The sequence below is a fragment of the Procambarus clarkii genome, chromosome 9 (assembly GCF_040958095.1).
Source record: "Procambarus clarkii isolate CNS0578487 chromosome 9, FALCON_Pclarkii_2.0, whole genome shotgun sequence".
NCBI lineage: Eukaryota > Metazoa > Arthropoda > Malacostraca > Decapoda > Cambaridae > Procambarus > Procambarus clarkii.
This window is the reverse complement of record NC_091158.1, coordinates 33,850,344-33,870,601: the sequence shown is the minus strand read 5'-3', so window position 1 is coordinate 33,870,601 and position 20,258 is coordinate 33,850,344. Positions and strand designations below refer to the sequence as shown.

At 39.4% G+C, this 20,258-nt stretch overlaps 1 long non-coding RNA gene across 1 annotated transcript in view; it reads left to right on the top strand.

Annotated features, from left to right (window-relative positions):
• The window catches only part of LOC138362956 (uncharacterized), an 84,879-nt gene extending 65,254 nt beyond the window's left edge, over positions 1-19,625 (top strand). The window contains exons 2-3 of the long non-coding RNA XR_011227934.1: positions 16,941-17,070; positions 17,223-19,625. This is a non-coding gene — a long non-coding RNA (uncharacterized lncRNA). The remainder of the gene's footprint in view (positions 1-16,940; positions 17,071-17,222) is intronic.
• The last annotated feature ends 633 nt before the right edge of the window (positions 19,626-20,258 follow it).

Here is a 20,258-nt window from a genome sequence, read left to right as displayed (position 1 = left end):
GCAGCTTCCCATTATTCTCCATCTCGTAAGTGAAGCTCAACACAGAATTCCGCTCAAATATCTCCTTCAGCTGCTGTAGACATCTGGCATCCGGTACCTGTGTAAAAATGTCGTCAACATCCTCCAATATATGGAGGGTTTCAAGCCCATGTCAACTAAGATCCTCTGCTCGATGGTGCCTATGTACAAGATCACAAACATGACACCTAGGAGGGAACCCATGTGTGACCCTTCTACTTGCTTATACATGTGCCCATCTGGGCTCAAGAAGGGTGCCTCTTTAGTGCAGGCTTGGAGTAGTTTCCTCCGTGTGCTTTCTGGCATGTCAAGAAGAGTGCAAGCTGGGTCACGATACACTCTGTCTGCTATCATCCCGATTGTTTCGTCCATCGGCACGTTGGTAAATAGTGACTTTACATCCAACGAGGCTCTTATCCACGTGGCCTGCACTCCCCACAGTAGGCCAATAAATTCCTTGGGAGACTTCAGGTTGAAAGCACAAGGTACGTAAGGAGTCAGCAACCCGTTGAGTCGTTTAGCCTGTCTGTACGTGGGTGTGGGTTTCTGGCTGATGATTGGCCGAAGTGGGTTTCCAGGCTTGTGGGTCTTGACATTTCCATAGGCATACCAGGTTTGTATTCTCCAACTTCGTATTCCGTTAAAAGGAGCACACCTGAGGAAATAGGTAAGTCGAGGCAAAGCCAGGCACCTTGTAAGGAGGTACAAAGCACCGTGAGCATCCGAAGCCCCTATTCTTTCCTCCATCCTCCTCAGGTCTTTCAGCTTTTCTTCGAGGACTACCTCAATGGCGTTCGAGCCCAGAGGTGCCCCTAGCAGCATACTGTTTGTGGGAGCGATCACTGGGGCTCTTGGCAATAGGATTCGTACTGCATCAATGATTGGATGAGATGATTTCACCTTTTGATCGGTTTAGTGTAAGGCCTAGCTCCTCTCCCTTCGAATTCACTAGCTGAAGATCTAGCAGGGATTCCTGTGTCCCTGCCAGGGTGCCATCGTCCAGGAACCAGATGCTGAATTTGCTGGACAACCTGCTTGTGACCTCTTTAGCTGCCATGCAAAAATGGAAAGGGGCAAGTGGGTCTCCCTGCTGGGCACCTTCTGCAGAAACAACTTTATGTTCCCCAAACAACAGTGTCGATTCCCTACTGTACCCTGCTGAAACAAAGGGAGTAGATAAGGAAAGCTTGTTCGAACTATTTCCAGTACCACATCCCTTTTTACCAGGTTGAAGGCATTTTTAAAGTCTAATTTAATTAATGCCAGATTTTCTGGAAAGTGCTTCATAAAGGCTTGCGCTGCATGAGCTGCTGCTTCACATCCATGGGGGACACCAAAGCCTAGTTGATGGGGTCGAAGTATCGTTGCAGCATCTATGCTAATTTTTCTGACAGCTCCCCTAGCAACAAGGGGCGGAAGTGTGTTGCCCACGGCAATGAGATTGACTCTACCATCCTTCTTCTTGAGGACACAAGGGGATGCTCCGAAGAAGAAGGGTTTAATTGTATCTGGGATCAGCCCAGAGAGGCAGTCGTTGACAAACTTCGTGACCTCTCACAGTAGTGTCTCGGCAACTTCGCCAAGAACTGAGTTTGTCATCTCCTTGAGGTGTTGAGGTCTTACTTCAGTGTATCCCCTTGCTGAGCCTGGCGGAAATGACATGATGGCTTTGTATACCTCAGACGCTTGGAGGAATAGAGGTCCCATGTCTGGGGCATTTGTGTCACGAGCAGTGGGTTCCCATGGTACTCTGGGAGGGTGAAACTCTCTCAGTGAGTCGGCAGTTGCAGTATTTCTAGGGGCGATTGTTTCTTCACTGGTAAGTAACCTAATTACCCCTACTGTATTGCCCACTACAATATTTTTGGTCACTTGTGTTCCAAGCTTAAAATTGTCATTGCAACTATTCAGTCTGCCACGACGGTATTAGCGTTGTGGAGGGATGGGGATGAAGTTGTCAGCTCTGGGGAAATTATTTATTGGCCTAGTGACTGATGAGGCTAGTGACGTCTCCTCTTGCAGGAACGTCTAAGCAAATATAGCCAAAGAGCAAATTATACCATGCTTTGATGGTGGCCGTGGAATTAAAATTTGCAGACCGTTCATTCACTTTCCTTCGAAGGTCTGTATATTTCACTGCTGCAAATGGCCGCGCTGCTTTAGTAATGTGGGGAAGAATTCTGATGGTGGATGCTTTGATGGCCCCCAAGAGGTCATCTGATGACATGAAGTTTGCTGGAATGGGTGGGGGTGCCGGGGGGACCAGAGGGCCTTCTCTCTTTACAGGTCCCGTCTATGCACCCGCACAGCCGTTGTGTCTGTATAGGGTTCCATCGTTTCTAAAGCTGTTAGATTGGTCACAAACCCGAATATATTATATATATATATATATATATATATATATATATATATATATATATATATATATATATATATATATTATTAAATATGACCGAAAAAGTAAGATTAATAATTCTAACACGAATTTTCTCAATCTTTCGTACATTTCGTTTCACTGTTGGAGGTAAATAAAAAATCAATTCACCAAAATTCATTTTTATTTCTAGTCTGGCGCGACACGAGCACGTTTCGTAAAACTTATTACATTTTCAAAGACTTTAGTTCACAAATACACAACTGAATAGAACTTACGCATCTCCGATTTTATATCTACATTTGAGTGAGGTGGAAGGGGTGATGTGGCATTAACACAAGACAGAACAAGATGTGGTATTAATAGGGTATTAATTTCATCAACACAAGACAGAACAAGAGTATTAATAGGGTATTAATTTCATCAACACAAGACAGAACACGAAACAATGGATATTGAATAGAAGTGTTTGTAGAAAGCCTATTGGTCCATATTTCTTGATGCTTCTATATTGGAGCGGAGTCTTGAGGTGGGTAGAATATAGTTGTGCAATAATTGGCAGTTGATTGCTGGTGTTGACTTCTTGATGTGTAGTGCCTCGCAAACATCAAGCCGCCTGCTATCGCTGTATCTATCGATGATTTCTGTGTTGTTTACTAGGATTTCTCTGGCGATGGTTTGGTTGTGGGAAGAGATTATATGTTCCTTAATGGAGCCCTGTTGCTTATGCATCGTTAAACGCCTAGAAAGAGATGTTGTTGTCTTGCCTATATACTGGGTTTTTTGGAGCTTACAGTCCCCAAGAGGGCATTTGAAGGCATAGACGACGTTAGTCTCTTTTAAAGCGTTCAGTTTTGTGTCTGGAGAGTTTCTCATGAGTAGGCTGGCCGTTTTTCTGGTTTTATAGTAAATCGTCAGTTGTATCCTCTGATTTTTGTCTGTAGGGATAACGTTTCTATTAACAATATCTTTCAGGACCCTTACCTCCGTTTTATGAGCTGTGGAAAAGAAGTTCCTGTAAAATAGTCTAATAGGGGGTATAGGTGTTGTGTTAGTTGTCTCTTCAGAGGTTGCATGGCTTTTCACTTTCCTTCTTATGATGTCTTCGACGAAACCATTGGAGAAGCCGTTATTGACTAGGACCTGCCTTACCCTACAGAGTTCTTCGTCGACTTGCTTCCATTCTGAGCTGTGGCTGAGAGCACGGTCGACATATGCGTTAACAACACTCCTCTTGTACCTGTCTGGGCAGTCGCTGTTGGCATTTAGGCACATTCCTATGTTTGTTTCCTTAGTGTAGACTGCAGTGTGGAAACCTCCGCCCTTTTCCATGACTGTTACATCTAGAAAGGGCAGCTTCCCATCCTTTTCCATCTCGTAAGTGAAACGCAGCACGGAACTCTGCTCAAATGCCTCCTTCAGCTCCTGCAGATGTCTGACATCAGGTACCTGTGTAAAAATGTCGTCAACATACCTGCAGTATATGGCCGGTTTCAAGTTCATGTCGACTAAGACTTTTTGCTCAATGGTACCCATGTAGAAGTTTGCAAACAGGACACCTAGGGGAGAACCCATGGCGACCCCATCTACTTGCTTATACATGTGCCCATCCGGGCTCAAGAAGGGTGCCTCTTTAGTACAAGCTTGGAGTAGTTTCCTCAGAATATTTTCTGGTATGTCAAGAGGAGTACAGGCTGGATCACGATACACTCTGTCGGCTATCATTCCGATTGTCTCGTCCACAGGTACGTTGGTAAACAGCGATTCTACGTCCAACGAGGCTCTTATCCCTGTGGCCCGTGTGCCCCGCAGTAAGTCAACAAATTCCTTTGGAGACTTCAGGCTGAAGGCGCAAGGAACATAAGGAGTCAGCAGGCCGTTGAGTCGCTTCACCAGTCTGTACGTGGGTGTGGGTATCTGGCTAATGATTGGCCGAAGTGGGTTTCCAGGCTTGTGCGTCTTGACATTTCCATACGCATATCCAGGTTTATATTCCCCAATGATCTTTGGCAGGTGGAGTCCGGATTTCTTGGCGTTCACAGTTTCGATCAGTTTGTTGACCTTTGCTTTTAATTCGGCTGTAGTGTCCTTCGTTACCCTTTCGAACTTAGTATGGTCAGAGAGTATGATGTTCATTTTCGCCAGATATTCGTCTTTTTTAAGAATGACATATTAGCGACTTGTCACCTCTCCTGACAACTATCTCCTTGTTCTCACGAAGGCTTTTAGCTGCCGCTTTAAGCTCGGGGGACAGTATGGTGCTTCCGTAGTTGCCTCGATTCTTTCCTCCTTCTGCAATAAGTTCTGCTTGTAAGGTATCTTTGGTAGTGACCTTCTTTTGTGTCTCGAGGTCGAATATGTCGTCCAACAGACGATATATATATATATATATATATATATATATATATATATATATATATATATATATATATATATATATATATATATATATATATGTATATATATGTATATAGTGTATAACAGTGTCAGACCACGGAGGAAAAATGAAACAGGAATTTCCTTAAGTACTTTCGTATATTAATATACTAAAGTACTTAATCACGTGTTTATTTTCGTGATAAACACACACACGCACACACACACACACACATATATATATATATATATATATATATATATATATATATATATATATATATATATATATATATATATATATATATATATATATATATATATACATATATATATATATATATATATGTATATATATATATAAATATATATATATATATATATATATATATATATATATATATATATATATATATATATATATATATATATATTTATATATGTTAATATATTTTGGTAGCAGTCTTTCTTGTAAACATATATTATTAAATATGACAGAAAAAGTAAGATTAATAATTCTAACACGAATTTTCTCAATATTTCAATAAGGTAATTGAAAAATCAATTCTCCAAAATTCAATTTTTTAATTTTTAGTCTGACGCGACGCTTGAACGCATTTCATAATAACTTATTACATTTTCAAAGACTTTAGTTTACACACACACAACTATAACCTGCAAACACTAAACAAAGTTCTTCTATGCTATAATTTTAAATAGCTTTCATATTATGTACCAGTATTTGGGTGATATGTTACAACATTTTTGGATGAAGTGAACAAAACTTTCAACACAAGACAGCACACGAAACAATGGGTATAATATTGGGTAAGTTTAAAGGGAAGAATGAAAGTAGCTGCAAAGGGCCTACGGGCCCATATTTCTTGGTGCTTCTATACTAGTGCGGAGTCTTTAAGTGGGTAGAATATAGTTTTGCATTAATTGGCTGTTGATTGCTGGTGTTGACTTCTTGATGTGTAATGCATCGCAGATGTCGAGCCGCCTGCTTTCGCTGAATCTATCGATGATTTCTGTGTTGTTTTTTAAGATTTCTCTGGTGATAGTCTGGTTGTGGGAAGAGATTATATGTTCCTTAATGGAGCCCTGTTGCTTATGCATCGTTAATCGCCTGGAAAGAGATGTTGTTGTCTTGCCTATATACTGATTTCTTTGAGGCTTACAGTCCCCAAGTGGGCATTTGAAGGCATAGACGACGTTGGTTTCTTTTAAAGCTACCTATATTCTACCCACCTCAAGACTCCGCTCCAATATAGAAGCATCAAGAAATATGGACCAATAGGCTTTATACAATCACTTCCATTTCAATACCCATTGTTTCGTGTTCTGTCTTGTGTAGATGAAATTAATACCCTATTAAATACCACCTCACCCCATCCACCTCACTCAAATGTAGATATAAACAAATCGGAGATATGTAAGTTCTATTCAGTTGTGTATGTGTAAAGTCTTTGAAAATGTAATAAGTTTTACGAAACGCGCTCAAGTGTCGCGTCAGACTAGAAATAAAAATGAATTTTGGAGAATTGATTTTTGAATTACCTCCAACAGTGAAAAGAAATGTACGAAAGATTGAGAAAATTCGTGTTAGAATTATTAATCTTACTTTTTCGGTCATATTTAATAATATATGTCTACAGGAAAGACTGCTACCAAAATATACTAATATTAAACCGCACGACCCAGCAGAAGGAATCAAGCCTTCACGATAAAATATCGCCAGGATCTGATTCGTGATCAGATATACAAGGCAGAGAATGAAATCAAAGACAACAAAACGCAACTACTTCATGCAACAAACGAGTGGAGAAATAGCAACATCGACGAAAGTATCCGTACCCGCATTGAACAACACCTCGACATCCTCACAGACCGACATCACCTCAGCACTGAAACAAGGATTATCAAGAAACGAACAACATTATATGGAGGACCTATGGCAATTCCACGACCAAGAGATGGCTTCCTGAACCTTGCAGGAATTAACCTCACTGAGGACCAAGTCACTCTCCTAAATCTGGGCATAAACTGTCACGTTATGTCCAGACCGAGTGAGATGGCCCGGAAAGTAGAGTTGGAAATTCTGTTGGACGACATATTCGACCTCGAGACACAAAAGAAGGTCACTACCAAAGATACCTTACAAGCAGAACTTATTGCAGAAGGAGGAAAGAATCGAGGCAATTACAGAAGCACCATACTGTCCCCCGAGCTCAAAGCGGCAGCTAAAAGCCTTCGTGAGAACAAGGAGATAGTTGTCAGGAGAGGTGACAAGTCGCCAATATATGTCATTCTTAAAAAAGACGAATATCTGGCGAAAATGAACCTCATACTCTCTGACCAAACTAAGTTCCAAAGGGTAACGAAGGACACTACAGCCAAATTGAAAGCAAAGGTCAACAAACTGATCGAAACTGTGAACGCCAAGAAATCCGGACTCCACCTGCCAAAGATCATTGGGGAATATAAACCTGGATACGCGTATGGAAATGTCAAGACACACAAGCCTGGAAACCCACTTCGGCCAATCATTAGCCAGATACCCACACCCACGTACAGACTGGCGAAGCGAGTCAACGGCCTGCTGACTCCTTATGTTCCTTGCGCCTTCAGCCTGAAGTCTCCAAAGGAATTTGTTGACTTACTGCGGGGCACACGGGCCACAGCGATAAGAGCCTCGTTGGACGTAGAATCGCTGTTTACCAACGTACCTGTGGACGAGACAATCGGGATGATAGCCGACAGAGTGTATCGTGATCCAGCCTGTACTCCTCTTGACATACCAGAAAATATTCTGAGGAAACTACTCCAAGCTTGTACTAAAGAGGCACCCTTCTTGAGCCCGGATGGGCACATGTATAAGCAAGTAGATGGGGTCGCAATGGGTTCTCCCCTAGGTGTCCTGTTTGCAAACTTCTACATGGGTACCATCGAGCAAAAAGTCTTAGTCGACATGAACTTGAAACCGGCCATATACTGCAGGTATGTTGACGACATTTTTACACAGGTACCTGATGTCAGACATCTGCAGGAGCTGAAGGAGGCATTTGAGCAGAGTTCCGTGCTGCGTTTCACTTACGAGATGGAAAAGGATGGGAAGCTGCCCTTTCTAGATGTAACAGTCATGGAAAAGAGTGGAGGTTTCCACACTGCAGTCTACAGTAAGGAAACGAACATAGGAATTTGCCTAAATGCCAACAGCGACTGCCCAGACAGGTACAAGAGGAGTGTTGTTAGCGCATATGTCGACCGTGCTCTCAGCCACAGCTCAGAATGGAAGCAAGTCGACGAAGAACTCTGTAGGGTAAGGCAGGTCCTAGTCAACAACGGCTTCTCCAATGGTTTCGTCGAAGACATCATAAGAAGGAAAGTGAAACGCCATGCAACCTCTGAAGAGACAACTAACACAACAACTATACCCCCTATTAGACTATTTTACAGGAACTTCTTTTCCACAGCTCATAAAACGGAGGAAAGGGTCCTGAAAGATATTGTTAATAGAAACGTTATCCCTACAGACAAAAATCAGAGGATACAACTGACGATTTACTATAAAACCAGAAAAACGGCGAGCCTACTCATGAGAAACTCTCCAGACACAAAGCAGAACGCTTTAAAAGAGACCAACGTCGTCTATGCCTTCAAATGCCCACTTGGGGACTGTAAGCTCCAAAAAAAACAGTATATAGGCAAGACAACAACATCTCTTTCTAGGCGTTTAACGATGCATAAGCAACAGGGCTCCATTAAGGAACATATAATCTCTTCCCACAACCAAACCATCGCCAGTGAAATCCTAGTAAACAACACAGAAATCATTGGTAGATACAGCGATAGCAGACAGCTTGACGTTTGCGAGGCACTGCACATTAAGAAGTCAACACCAGCAATCAACAGCCAATTAATGCACAACTATATTCTACCCACCTCAAGACTCCGCTCCAATATAGAAGCATCAAGAAATATGGACCAATAGGCTTTCTACAATCACTTCCATTTCAATACCCATTGTTTCGTGTTCTGTCTTGTGTTGATGAAATTAATACCCTATTAAATACCACCTCACCCCATCCACCTCACTCAAATGTAGATATAAACAAATCGGAGATATGTAAGTTCTATTCAGTTGTGTATGTGTAAAGTCTTTGAAAATGTAATAAGTTTTACGAAACGCGCTCAAGTGTCGAGTCAGACTAGAAATAAAAATGAATTTTGGAGAATTGATTTTTGAATTACCTCCAACAGTGAAAAGAAATGTACGAAAGATTGAGAAAATTCGTGTTAGAATTATTAATCTTACTTTTTCGGTCATATTTAATAATATATGTCTACAGGAAAGACTGCTACCAAAATATACTAATATATATATATATATATATATATATGTATATATATATATATATGTATATATATGAATATAATGCACAGACTACCCTATTCCAGTAGCTGAAGTTTATTACTTTTTAGACACTCAACCCACCAGGGAACTCGAACACTTGCCAACAAGGTGGCAGTTGCATGCTGTATCCACTACACCATACTTCAAAGCCATAAGAGAGGTAGGAATTCTGGGGTATTTAACCAACCAGAACTCCAATCCTCTCCCAGGCAATGAGATAGAGTGGGACCTCTAATGCTCTTTCATCGATTCCTGTTATATGGGAAAACTCAGTGCCAAATGCTTAATGCACAGACTACCCTATTCCAGTAGCTTATATATATATATATATATATATATATATATATATATATATATATATATATATATATATATATATATATATATATATATATATATATATATATATATATATATATATATATATATATATATATATATATATATATATATTAGTATATTTTGGTAGCAGTCTTTCCTGTAGACATATTTTATTAAATATGAACGAAAAAGTAAGATTAATAATTCTAACACGAATTTTCTCAATCTTTCGTACATTATGCTTCACTGTTGGAGGTAAATCAAAAATCACTTCTCCAAAATTCATTTTTATTTCTAGTCTGACGCGACACGGGCGCGTTTCGTAAAACTTATTACATTTTCAAAGACTTCACATATACACAACTGATTAGAACTTGCATTTCCCTGATTTTATATCTACTTTTGAGTGAGGTGGGAAGGGTGATGTGGCATTACATTTGAGTGAGGTGGGAAGGATGATGTGGCATTAGAGGATATTAATAGGGTATTAAAAGTATCAACACAAGACAGAACACGAAACAATGGATATTGAATAGAAGTGTTTGTAGAAAGCCTATTGGTCCATATTTCTTGATGCTTCTATATTGGAACGGAGTCTTGAGGTGGGTAGAATATAGTTGTGCAATAATTGGCTGTTGATTGCTGGTGTTGACTTCTTGATGTGTAGTGCCTCGCAAACGTCAAGCCGCCTGCTATCGCTGTATCTATCGATGATTTCTGTGTTGTTTACTAGGATTTCTCTGGCGATGGTTTGGTTATGGGAAGAGATTATATGTTCCTTAATGGAGCCCTGTTGTTTATGCATCGTTAAACGCCTAGAAAGAGATGTTGTTGTCTTGCCTATATACTGGGTTTTTTGGAGCTTACAGTCCCCAAGTGGGCATTTGAAGGCATAGACGACGTTAGTCTCTTTTAAAGCGTTCTGTTTCGTGTCTGGAGAGTTTCTCATGAGTAGGCTGGCCGTTTTTCTGGTTTTATAGTAAATCGTCAGTTGTATCCTCTGATTTTTGTCTGTAGGGATAACGTTTCTATTAAACGTTATCCCTACTGTTGTTACAGTAGGACTGTAACAACTGTCGTCTGTTGGACGACATATTCGACCTCGAGACACAAAAGAAGGTCACTACCAAAGATACCTTACAAGCAGAACTTATTGCAGAAGGAGGAAAGAATCGAGGCAACTACAGAAGCACCATACTGTCCCCCGAGCTTAGAGCGGCAGCTAAAAGCCTTCGCGAGAACAAGGAGATAGTTGTCAGGAGAGGTGACAAGTCGCCAATATATGTCATTCTTAAAAAAGACGAATATCTGGCGAAAATGAACATCATACTCTCTGACCAAACTAAGTTCCAAAGGGTAACGAAGGACACTACAGCCGAATTAAAAGCAAAGGTCAACAAACTGATCGAAACTGTGAACGCCAAGAAATCCGGACTCCACCTGCCAAAGATCATTGGGGAATATAAACCTGGATATGCGTATGGAAATGTCAAGACGCACAAGCCTGGAAACCCACTTCGGCCAATCATTAGCCAGATACCCACACCCACGTACAGATTGGCAAAGCGACTCAACGGCCTGCTGACTCCTTATGTTCCTTGCGCCTTCAGCCTGAAGTCTCCAAAGGAATTTGTGGACTTACTGCGGGGCGCACGGGCCACAGGGATAAGAGCCTCGTTGGACGTAGAATCGCTGTTTACCAACGTACCTGTGGACGAGACAATCGGAATGATAGCCGACAGAGTGTATCGTGATCCAGCCTGTACTCCTCTTGACATGCCAGAAAGTATTCTGAGGAAACTACTCCAAGCTTGTACTAAAGAGGCACCCTTCTTGAGCCCGGATGGGCATATGTATAAGCAAGTAGATGGGGTCGCTATGGGTTCTCCCCTAGGTGTCCTGTTTGCAAACTTCTACATGGGTACCATCGAGCAAAAAGTCTTAGTCGACATGAACTTGAAACCGGCCATATACTGCAGGTATGTTGACGACATTTTTACACAGGTACCTGATGTCAGACATCTGCAGGAGCTGAAGGAGGCATTTGAGCAGAGTTCCGTGCTGCGTTTCACTTACGAGACGGAAAAGGATGGGAAGCTGCCTTTTCTAGATGTAACAGTCATGGAAAAGGGCGGAGGTTTCCACACTGCAGTCTACACAAAGGAAACAAACATAGGAATGTGCCTAAATGCCAACAGCGACTGCCCTGACAGGTACAAGAGGAGTGTTGTTAACGCATACGTCGACCGTGCTCTCAGCCACAGCTCAGAATGGAAGCAAGTCGACGAAGAACTCTGTAGGGTAAGGCAGGTTCTAGTCAATAACGGCTTCTCCAATGGTTTCATCGAAGACATCATAAGAAGGAAAGTGAAAAGCCATGCAACCTCTGAAGAGACAACTAACACAACACCTATACCCCCTATTAGACTATTTTACAGGAACTTCTTTTCCACAGCTCATAAAACAGAGGAAAGGGTCCTGAAAGATATTGTTAATAGAAACGTTATCCCTACAGACAAAAATCAGAGGATACAACTGACGATTTACTATAAAACCAGAAAAACGGCCAGCCTACTCATGAGAAACTCTCCAGACACGAAACAGAACGCTTTAAAAGAGACTAACGTCGTCTATGCCTTCAAATGCCCACTTGGGGACTGTAAGCTCCAAAAAACCCAGTATATAGGCAAGACAACAACATCTCTTTCTAGGCGTTTAACGATGCATAAACAACAGGGCTCCATTAAGGAACATATAATCTCTTCCCATAACCAAACCATCGCCAGAGAAATCCTAGTAAACAACACAGAAATCATCGATAGATACAGCGATAGCAGGCGGCTTGACGTTTGCGAGGCACTACACATCAAGAAGTCAACACCAGCAATCAACAGCCAATTATTGCACAACTATATTCTACCCACCTCAAGACTCCGCTCCAATATAGAAGCATCAAGAAATATGGACCAATAGGCTTTCTACAAACACTTCTATTCAATATCCATTGTTTCGTGTTCTGTCTTGTGTTGATACTTTTAATACCCTATTAATATCCTCTAATGCCACATCATCCTTCCCACCTCACTCAAATGTAATGCCACATCACCCTTCCCACCTCACTCAAAAGTAGATATAAAATCAGGGAAATGCAAGTTCTAATCAGTTGTGTATTTGTGAAGTCTTTGAAAATGTAATAAGTTTTACGAAACGCGCCCGTGTCGCGTCAGACTAGAAATAAAAATGAATTTTGGAGAAGTGATTTTTGATTTACCTCCAACAGTGAAGCATAATGTACGAAAGATTGAGAAAATTCGTGTTAGAATTATTAATCTTACTTTTTCGGTCATATTTAATAAAATATATATATATATATATATATATATATATATATATATATATATATATATATATATATATATATATATATATATATATATATATATATATATATATATATATATATATATATATATATATATATATATATATATATATATATATTTGCAATTGACGATCACAAAACACTGATCATTTTATGCGGAAAATCCACAGAGAAATATGAAATGAGGTGAACGTTTCGGCTTTGTTAAAGCCTTTGTCAACACCAGACTGACTAAGGAGAAGGGAGAAGGGGGAGGATATATATAGGCCGACACCTGACCAACCCATCCCTAGGGTTGGTCAGGTGTAATTAACCAAAATCAGGTAAAGCTTAGCTTAAAATGGTCAAAGAGGATTAAGCGGTCAGAGAATAAGGATGAAAGATTAAAGAAAAGCCTCATGAACACACAATATATGAATATACAATTATAATGAGACATTGTAAGCCTCTCTATCAGAGTTGTTTCTTAAACTGTTGTGCAATATTATAACTTAAAAATGGATCAAGTTTGTACATTCCAGTACTAACATTAAGAAGATTTGGACACTGACTGATTAGAGCAGACTCAATCAAATTCCGTTCCACGAAATCCCCACAATTGGTAATGCTTTTTGCCCCATTCCAGTTAATATTGTGATCGCATAAACTCGTATGTAGATACAATGCATTAGACGTTTGGGCAGTTCTAATACTATAAGCATGTTGTGACAACCGCAATTGTAAGGACTTTCCTGTTTGTCCAAGGTACACAGAATCACAATCATTGCAGGGAATTGAATACACACAACCTGCTGTATCAGGGGAGTTTTTTATTAAATTGGATTTGATCGTACTATTAGTGAACACCAAATTTATATTAAGTTTCTTAAAAATCAGAGACAATTTTTCAAGTCCACTCGCATAAGGTACCACCAATGAGTTAATAATTTTTGGTTTCGCCTTAGGGACGTGATTATAAAGCCAAACGTACGTTTTATAATCACGTCCCTAAGGCGAAAAAAAAATTATTAACTCATTGGTGGTACCTTATGCGAGTGGACTTGAAAAATTGTCTCTGATTTTTAAGAAACTTAATATGAATTTGGTGTTCACTAATAGTACGATCAAATCCAATTTAATAAAAAAACTCCCCTGATACAGCAGGTTGTGTGTATTCAATTCCCTGCAATGATTGTGATTCTGTGTACCTTGGACAAACAGGAAAGTCCTTACAATTGCGGTTGTCACAACATGCTTATAGTATTAGAACTGCCCAAACGTCTAATGCATTGTATCTACATACGAGTTTATGCGATCACAATATTAACTGGAATGGGGCAAAAAGCATTACCAATTGTGGGGATTTCGTGGAACGGAATTTGATTGAGTCTGCTCTAATCAGTCAGTGTCCAAATCTTCTTAATGTTAGTACTGGAATGTACAAACTTGATCCATTTTTAAGTTATAATATTGCACAACAGTTTAAGAAACAACTCTGATAGAGAGGCTTACAATGTCTCATTATAATTGTATATTCATATATTGTGTGTTCATGAGGCTTTTCTTTAATCTTTCATCCTTATTCTCTGACCGCTTAATCCTCTTTGACCATTTTAAGCTAAGCTATACCTGATTTTGGTTAATTACACCTGACCAACCCTAGGGATGGGTTGGTCAGGTGTCGGCCTATATATATCCTCCCCCTTCTCCCTTCTCCTTAGTCAGTCTGGTGTTGACAAAGGCTTTAACAAAGCCGAAACGTTCACCTCATTTCATATTTCTCTGTGGATTTTCCGCATATATATATATATATATATATATATATATATATATATATATATATATATATATATATATATATATATATATATATATATAAATGTCGTACTTAGTAGCCAGAACGCACTTCTCAGCCTACTATGCAAGGCCCGATTTGCTTAATAAGCCAAGTTTTCCTGAATTAATATATTTTCTCTAATTTTTTTCTTATGAAATGATAAAGCTACCCATTTCATTATGTATGAGGTCAATTTTTTTTTATTGGAGTTAAAATTAACGTAGATATATGACCGAACTTAACCAACCCTACCTAACCTAACCTAACCTATCATTATAGTTTAGGTTAGGTTAGGTGGCAGAAAAAGTTAGGTTAGGTTAGGTTAGGTAGTCGAAAAACAATTAATTCATGAAACTTGGCTTATTAGGCAAATCGGGCCTTGCATAGTAGGCTGAGAAGTGCGTTCTGGCTACTAGGTACGACATATATATATATATATATATATATATATATATATATATATATATATATATATATATATATATATGCGAACAAGCCTGAATGGTCCCCAGGACAATATGCAACTGAAAACTCACACCCCAGAAGTGACTCGAAGTGATCACCTCATTTTGTCCGGTCGTGATGGTCAAGTGGATTAAGGCGTCTTGTACATACCAGTTGCGTTGCTCCTGGGAGTATGGGTTCGAGTCACTTCTGGGGTGTGAGTTTTCAGTTATATATATATATATATATATATATATATATATATATATATATATATATATATATATATATATATATATATATATATATATATATATATATATATATATATATATATTGGCGATCTTATTTTATCATATTTTGTGGCGGACAAATCTGCAGCATGGAGCCTGGATCAGTGCAAGTGAATGTATAGTTTGGAGATATAGAGCAGTCGGCTTAACTCACTTCTAGGAATGGTGTAGAAAATGGCTGCTAAAGTTCAACTCAGGAAAGTGTAAAGTAAGGAAATTAGGCGAAGGGAGCAGGAGGCTGAGCACAAGGTACCATCTGGGAGGTGAAATTCTGCAAGAGTAAAATAGAGAGAAAGATCTGGGGGTTGATATCACACCAAACCTGTCTCCAGAGGCTCACATCAAAGGATATCATCAGCGGCATATGCTAGGTTGGCCAACATAAGAACTACCTTTAGAAACTTGTGTAAGGAATCGTTCAGGACCCTGTATATCACTTATGTCAGACCAATCCTAGAATATGCAGCTCCAGCCTGGAGTCCATATCTAGTTAAACACAGGACAAAGTTAGAGAAGATTCAGCGGTATGTCACTAGGCTCGTCCTGGAACTGAGAGGAATGAGCTACGAGGAAAGACTAAAGAAGCTGAACCTCACGTCCCTGGAAAACAGAAGAGTAAGGGGAAACATAATAACCACCTACAAAATTCTTAGGGGATTTGACAGAGTAGACAGACAAATTCTTCAGCACGGGTGGAATACGAACAAGGGAACACAGGTTAAAACTTAGTGCCCAGATGAGCCACAGAGACGTTAGAAAGATTTTTTTCAGTGTCATAGTAGTTAATAAATGGAATGCACTAGGAAGTGATGTGGCGGAGGCTGACCCCATGCACAGTTTCCAATATAAGTATGATAGAGCCCAGTAGGTTCAGGAATCTGTACACCAGTTGATTGACGGTTGAGAGGCGGGACCAAAGAGACAAAGCTCAACCACCGCAAGCACAACTAGGTGAGTACTTGCCACTGGGTCACAAAGAAATCTGTCGTCCTACAAAGAACGTCGCTTTTTGACCGTAGGCGTTACGTAAGGCCAAAAATTGTCGTATTAGAAAATGAAAGCGGCTTACGAAAGTGAGCCGCTTTCATTTTCTGATGACAGTACATCAGAAAGTGATGTACTGTCTTGTTTTCTGTTTTGGGTTCTCTGGTCGGTTAGGAGAGGACACTTTAAATTGATAGTTTTCTTGACGTTGTGAAACCTTGGGAGGACGGGCTGCACAAGGCTGAGTGTTTGTCTCTTCCCCATGATTGAAAGAGATGGTCCTTTTAAATGAGCAGTGATACTGTAGGAGGGGGTGTGTAAGACCCGGGTGTGCGCCATAATACTCAAGTAATCTTTTTTTTTAACTTTACTTTATTTTCCGATGCAGTTCCAAATATTTTTTAGGATGATGTTAACTCACTCTTGAGAGCTGGATACAAGTCCATGATAATTTAAAACACTTATGATTAATAATCTTTACATTTTGCTCTATTATATACCCTTATGCTTTCTAGAATCATGATGATCAATGAAGCCGGGCTCTACAATCAGTGGCTGAAGCAATTGTTCCCAAATTATTCCTCCTGTTCCAATATGCCGACCAAGGTTGCTGTCCAGACTTCACTTTCCTTTGTTAATATCTGGGTAATATCCACTTATAAACTAATTGTTTTATGTATTGTTTGCGTTAATTTTACATAGCTGTGTATGAGAGATTGTGATATGTTCATATAACACAACATTAACAAATTCAATAATATACTGTCATATTCTCACCATAAATTCAAAACTTCCAGGGCATGTTTCTTGTGCTGGTGTTCGGCCTTGGTCTCAGTCTGCTTGTCCTGGGCATGGAGCTCCTGCATGATCACTACGATCCTGCATGATCACTAAGCTCCTACGTGATTATTAAGCTTTTATATGATTATTAAGATTCTGCACCAGCACTAAGAATATTTACAGGAAGTTATCTTATGTATGATCATGAAGCTTATGAAGCTGCTGTATGATGAATGAGCTCCTGAAAGATCATGGTGATCCTATACAAATTGAAACTCCTTCAAGCTCAATAATCGCTTGTATGATCATGGAGATTTCCAGTGACATGGATCTCCTGAACCATCATTTAGCTCCTATATGATAATGTCGCTCTTTTATGATTTTGGAGTTTCCGTATGATACTTAAGATCCTATATATGGATTATTTTGCTTATATAAGATTATTCAGCTTCAGTAGGACCATTGAGCTATTGGATGATCATGGATCTTCTGCATAATCATAAAGTTCCTGTATATTCACTGAGCGCCTGAATTATCAATTTACATTTGTATAATCATTGGGCTCCTGGATTATTCTTGAGTTTCGGAATGATAATATGTTTCCTGTATAAAAATGGGCATTCCATATGACTATTGAACTCCTTTATGTTCACGAAGCTTATGTAATCATGTGTGGCCTGCATTAAACTGGTTTGATCGTGGACGTTTTAGAAACAGAGTGACTACAGAGAACATATACAGCACTCAGGGACACGAGAGAACACCTAAATTATTGGGACCGTCTCGAAGCTCTCGAAACGTACTTTCTAGTAAGGAGACGAGAGAGTGGCATCAATTAATACATACATCACCAATACTAGGCGGCTAGGTCCAGAGTTTCAACAACAGAATAACAATATTTATGGTAGAAAATGAAGACTAGAATCAGTGAGTAGAGATCCTATAGGCGCAATTAGAGAACACTGCCTGAGCACCAGACCTTCACGGCTATACAATTCCCTACTCGTAAACCTTATAGATATTGCCAGGACAGAAGTGGATATGCTCTAGAAACAATTAGGAAAGATCCTGCGACAAAAACCCAGACCAACCAGGTTGTAGGGGTTATTTGTGTCTGCCGGCTGCTCTAAGAACAGCCTTTTGGAACATGTTATCAGAAGTTAAGCCTGGCCCAAGGCGAGGGAGTCGAAAAAAAACTTGAACTCACTTCAAGTATACTCCGTAATCAATGCCTTCCAATATAATCAATGCATTCCTCAGCTATCATTGAACTCGTGTTTAGCCCTGGCACTTTCCTATAATCACGAAACCGCATCATGTTAATTGAACTCCCGATGTTCAAGGCGCTTCATTAAGAATAATGAAGCGCCTTGAGGATGATGGAGCTACATTTTTATCATTGAGCTCTTGTATGATCATACATCTCCTGAATGGAACTTTGTTACCGCACAATCGTTAAGTTGCTGCATGATCATGAGGCTGTTGTATTATAATCTATACCTGCCAATAATCTATCCTATTCCCAGGGAGCGCGAAAGTGTTAATATTCAAAGTCCTGTATAATAGTGAAGCTCCTGTATAATAATGGTATACCTCCATGATAATGTTGATGCTGTATTATCATGTAACTCTTGTAAAATAAAGATGCTCCTGAATTATCAGAGAGTATCCATATATAAGATGGTTGCTTATACATGAGACATACAGAATACTGAATCTGTATGATAATGGATTTCCTGCATGTTCACAAAGTTCCTCAATGATCCTAGAACTCTTGTATGAACTGTATGGTTTTGAGCCCATAAGTAATCATTGAGCATCAGGATGATCATTAATCTAGGGCATATTTATGGAGTTAACAATAATTGAGTTCCTGCATGTTATTAATTGAGCTCCTGCATGATCAAGGGGCTTATGTCTTATTGAGATCCAATATAATTAAGAAGCTTTGGAATAATCATAGAGATCATGTTTGATTATATATATTATGCATAATCATAGAGCTCTTGATGATCACTGACCTCATGTAGAGTCATGGAACTCCGGATGATCTTAGAGCCTTAATTTAACTTATTGAGCTCCTGAGTCATTATGGAGCTACTGAATGATCGTGTTCAATAATACATTGGAAGTTGCAGACGAAGAGTCTCAATAATATGGCTGAAATATGTTGACCAAACCACACACTAGAAAGTGAATTGACGAAGACGTTTCGGTCCGTCCTGGACCATTCTCAAGTCGATTGTGATATGTATAATATTTACATTGGAAGTTGTCTGAAACATCACCCAAAACATTACAATGCTTGACATGGCTTTCTTCACCTGAATTTAATGCTAATTTTGATTCCATAAATTCATATTATTATGTAAAAATCACTTTAGAAATTTTGTTAGTTAGAAAATAAATAGTTGCAAGGACGCTTTCTTGTTTTCTTTTCAACCTGATGTTGAAACATAATGTTAGTGATGTATTGTGGAGCTATATATTCAACCCGTCCTCGTAAAAATAACGTCCCTTTTCGCTTGTATGCGCTCCATGGCCAAAAATACACATAATTTGAAATGAAATTGGCTCACATAAGTGATACTCTGCCCCGTTTTCTGTTTGAGTCGACTGGCTTACTCGGTAAGGTTAGGAAAGGAAACATTCAAGTAACGTTTTCCATGACGTTTTTAAACTTTATGAGACTTACCTGATCTCCTAACCTACGAGAGGACCCTTAACTTACTGTTTTGGAAAAAATCTAAAATTTATTTTCAAATTTTTCATTTTCAAATTACGTTCATTTTCGGCTATACGGGCAAAGGACCAAATTCAGAAGTAATTTGTAAGAGGACAGGTTGATATATTATGGAGTAGAAATTCTGTATGCTTCATGAAGTCTTGATTTCACTTATAACGAGAAATACAAAGATGAACCAACATGAGTCAGGGGAAACATCTCAGAGAAAAGAACAAAGTAGACAATAGTTTAACAATAAATGCTCACAGGAAGATAAAAAGCACTCGGACACAGCAACAAAACAGAGCGAACACAACAAGAGAGAGCT